This window comes from Myotis davidii, unplaced genomic scaffold (assembly GCF_000327345.1).
Source record: "Myotis davidii unplaced genomic scaffold, ASM32734v1 scaffold591, whole genome shotgun sequence".
Classification (NCBI taxonomy): Eukaryota; Metazoa; Chordata; class Mammalia; order Chiroptera; family Vespertilionidae; genus Myotis; species Myotis davidii.
Window position 1 is genome coordinate 206667 of NW_006284340.1, and position 5113 is coordinate 211779.

Sequence of the window (5113 nt, forward strand, 5' to 3'; positions counted from 1 at the left end):
CTATTGCACGAGGAGTGAGTACCTAGACCTCTAGTACTGTATGCTTTCCATCAACTATCTCGTGTAATTATCCCAAAGATCTTGCAGCATGGGTTAATATCCCCATTTGAGAACTGGTGAACTTGAGACTCAAAGAGTTTGAACTACTTGTCCCAGATCATACAGCTTGTACAGTGCACTGAATAAATGGATGTGGTGTTGTTGCCTCTCACTTAAGCATCTTAGAACTTAATGACTAGCCCAGGGAACATTCGGATGAGACCTAAAAGAAATATATCAAAGGGGCTCCAGATGGCCCCTTTCACTCATTCACTCATTCACTCATTCACTCATTCACTCACTCACTCACTCACTCACTCATTCATTCAGCACAATATAAGTCAAGGCACTGATATTTTTTTAAATTTCATTCCTTCTAGAACCACCTGCACTGGTTCTATGACCTTAAGGTTTTTATGACCCGAAGGCAGTAGCACTAACCCAGGGCCATTTTGCCTCTCGGGGGCCATTTGGTAGTGTCTGGGAAAGTTTTTGTCAAAGCTGGGGGACAGGGAGCGTTACTGGCACCTAGTAGATAGAGGTCAGGGATACTGCCAAACATTCTACAAAGCACAGGAGAGCCGCCCCCCCCCCGCCGCCCCCCAAGAATTATCCAGCCTAAAATATCAGTGGAACTGAGGCTGAGAAACTCGGCCTTAAGGGGCTAGGATACTTTCAAACTGGCTCAGGCCCCAGGACCATGGAGTGTGCGGGCCGTCTCACACAGGAGTGACGTGCATTTGTTTTTTGCTTTTGGATCTGTAGTGAGCCAATTCCAGTGTCACCTCCCCAGAAGTCCTCTGAACACCCTCGCCGAGTGCTCTACACCCCAGTCTGAGTGCTCTTTCTGGCTCCTTAGCACCCAGAGCCACATGGGAGCATGCTTCTCCCCACCCTGAGCATGCTCCTTCCGCACAGGAATCTAAGCTCCTTAGGGCCAGTGATATATACAGGGTGAGCAAAAGTAGGTTTACAGCTGTATGTGAAGCAGAGTTTATTCTTGTATTATTGTATATTAATTACTGTATTCTTTGTGAAACAGTGTATTCTTGTGTTGTTGTTTATTATTATATTCTTTACCATATAAACAACTGTAAACCTACTTTGCCCCACCCTACTTTACACACACACACACACACACACACACACACATATATACATGTTTTAATTTATATTATTACTGCCTAGCAAAGTGTCTGCCACAAGGTAATGTTTAATAAAAATTCATTCAAAAATGAATGAACCATCATATATGAGTAACAACACTACCTTATATTTTTATGGTGCTTTATAATTTCTAAATTAAACCTGCATATTTTATTTCTTAGTTTTCAACACAATCCATTTTTCAGATGAGGAAACGGTCAGAGACAAGGTGACATAGTTTCCCAATGGAAACTATGGGAACACCTAATACACAGCTGGGAAGCGTCACTGTCTTGATTTGAAGTGCTTTTCTGGCAGTAAGTCTGCCATTCTTTCTACTTATCCTCCTTGTGGGGGTAAACATGGAGCTTTGCAATGGAAGGCACAGGGCAAAACAGGATCCTGGGAACTTCCTGAAGAGGAAGGAGGTCTCACATGGTGTCACCAAATGAAATGAAGATGTGCTGGAAGAAACACACTTAGGGCTTTTGTTTAAGGTTTGAGGAGTAGCAAGATTGTGTTAGGTTTTAAAATTAAGCTTTGATTTTCAGATTTGTAGTGAGTATGGATATGTCAGTCATTTCTATCATTATGTCAAGCTGGCTTCCTCCTTTTTAATTCTTATCTAGATCTTTTTTATTAACTTAAAAGAACTGTTCGCATTTAGAATTACAAAGGTATTTAGTAGAAGGCTTGAGTTGATATGTAAAAGAGAGAGCAATTCTGCATTGGTGTGTGGCCTCACCACCTTGCCCCCTTGAAGAAGACAGCTGCATTCCAGGGATGTGAAGTCACCTTCTGCCTACTTCTGCTCTGGACTGGAAGTCACCTGATCCACGCACACCCTCATCCCCATGGTAACTGATTTGCATTCAGGAGGCCCTGGTAGGCACCAATGACCCCGAGAGTAGCTTCCTTCCCATCCCTGGAATTACAGCCCAGGCCTTCTTGGCTGACTGGCATTTCCCTGATGCTCTTTAGAGCAACATGGAAGACTAGTGAGTGGGAAATTTGTGAAGACTGTCCTTCCCCCCTAAAACAAACAAACATTGGTCTGTCTTTTATGCTGGCACACATGGTAAATAGGAGCCCCCAGAGGGTTGTTTATTTGCCACTGTCCTGAATCTGTGTCCTCAATATGCTTCTTTACTCTGGTGACACAAGGTGAGGAACTAGATCGTGGTCCTCCAAGCTGAAGTTCTACAAGCCCCCAGGTAAGAATAGCACCCATCCTGATCCTTCCCCCTAGTCAGGTGTGTAATGCCCATTCACAGATGCAATACAGATTCAGACAAGTTCAGTGATTGGCCCAGTGCTGCCCAGCCAATGACAACGCCAGGGTCTTTCCACACGTTAGCTAAGATTCTTGTATATTATTGGATGAGAAGTATATCAAAAGCAAAACAAAAACTTGTAGGGTGTGAGTTTTCTTTAAAATAAATGAGGTGGGTCAAAAGTAACCAGAATCAACATAAACTTGAACTTTAAGACATAGCCAATTTTTGAATAAGAGTAACAAAACTTATTGTAAGAAGATTAGTAGTAGTGTCTTGTTAAAAAAAATCTAGTTTATATTATTTGATAAATACTATGGGAACACCAGAAATAAAAAACAGCCATACTCCCATTATGATAATAAACTTTAAAATTTCCATATTTCATCTCAGAGTTTGTTTACATGCGTAGGAGAGTTTTATATAATCAACACCCTAGTGTATTATTTCATTCCGATTCTGCTCTTTTACTGATTATATTAAAAATATAATGTCATATTGATTTATTGTAATTTTTTACATGATTGTGTAATGCTCTATCAAGTTAAGATTTCAAAGATTGTTTCAACATTTCTTTTTTGCTTGTATTGTTAGTTTGCTTTCTCTCAGTAATATAAACAACACTCCAAGGAGCTGCTTTAAGCATATAACTTCATTCTTTTATAAATAAAAATTTATAGTTGATACTTGAAATATGTGAGATTTGTATTTGTGTGTATATTTAATGTTAGTTCATTGCTGGAAAATTAATTTTAGAGAAGAAGAAAATAAATGTTACTGTGTCATTGCAACACTTAGAATAATTGCTGTTAAACTTCTGGTTTTTAAAGAAGCATGTTCATGACATAATTATTGGGAGTTATATATATGTATGCTTTAATGATACTAAATGGAAAATTAGAAAAATAACAAATTAAATCCAAAGCAAGCAGAAAAATATAAATAATAAGAATCAGAGCAGAAATCAATGAAATTGAAAACAGAAAGTCAAGAGAGAAAATCAATGTAACCAAAAACTGGTTCTTTGAAAAGATCCATAATATCAGTAAGCCTCTAGCCAAACTACTAAGAAAAACAGAGAGAGAACACAAGTTATTAATACCAGAAATGAAAGAGGGGACATCAGAACAGATCCCATGGACACTAAAAGGATAATAAAGAAATACTATGGACAGCTCTATGCCACAAATTAGATAACCCAGATGAAATGGACCAATTTCTTGAAAGACACAATTTCCCAGTACTCACATAAGAGAAAACAGACAATCTAAATAGGCCTATATATCTGCTAAAGAAATTCAATCGATAAGTAACAACTCAACAAAGCAGAAATCATCAGGCCCAGATGGGTCACCTGGTGAATTCAACAAAACATTTAAGGAATGTGGTTTTCTTTTCTTACAATGTCTGTCTGGGTTTGATGTTTGGGTAATGCTGGCCACATAGAATGAGTTAAGCATGACCTCTGCTTCTATCCTCTGAGAGAGATTGTCTGATGAGTAGAATTCAACAGGGAACCCATTCGGGCCTGATGAGCTCTGTTTCTGAAGGTTATTAATTACTGGGAAAACCAGGAAGAGGAGAGCGGAACAAAAAGAAATATTTGAAGCAATAATGACTGAGCATTTCCCCAAATTAATGCTAGTCACCAAACCACAGATCCAGGAAGCCTAGAGAACACCAAGAAGAAAAACTGCCACATCATACTCACTCACACTGTGGAACATCAAAGATAAAGAAAAAATCAAGAAAGAAGCCAGAGGAAAGAAATGCCTCATCTATAGAGGAGTGCAGATAAGAATTACACTGGACTTCTCAGAAACCATGCAAGCAAGAAGCAAGAAACCTGACCTCTTCACACCTCCATTAGCTCGCCCGTAAAACAAGTCTTGCAAGTCCTCTCTCTTCTGTCGAATACTAAGTGCTCAATGGGGGTCACAAACATTTGAAAGCATCTGTTAGGGGTCAGGGAGTGCATGTAATGGCATAGGAGGAAATATATTTACCTCCCATTAATCTTAAATATACGACTCCTCCTACATACACATCAGGAATTGAATAGATTTGTGGGTATCCTGGCCACTCAACCCCCATGAATCATGTATCTTGTTGGAGGAAACGCATTCAGAATTTCCCCAGGAATTAGCTGTTCAACTACACCCCTACTGGTCTAGTGCTTTCTTCATGCTGTGGGAAGGTTTAGAGAAGAGGTGGAAAGAAGAGCAGCCGCTAATGTCCCTGGTCCCATGCCATGCACGTGGCCTATGTTATCTCATTAGTCTCCAAACAACCCGATGCGATGCGGTAGATAGTCTCATCTCCATTTCACAAGGGTGATAGGACTCAGGGAGGTTCAGTCATTCGCTGATGATCACCAAGTCACTAGAGATTAAAGATGGGATTGCACACCAATCTGCCTCATGGAAAACTTGGCTCCGAAGGAAAGGCAGCAGGGCCTCCTGGCCTGCACTCTGTGGGTCAGGAGAGGGCCCCTGTGTCAATGTCTCTGAATGAGACCGACTGGCCCTTGGACTTGATCCAGGATGGGGAGTAAATGTTTCTAATCTCTTAAATTGAAAATAGCCTGTGGATCCCAAGAAATTGCATACTGTTGCTTGTGCCCTTCTCTTAAAGAAGAGGACAGGAGGCCTCCG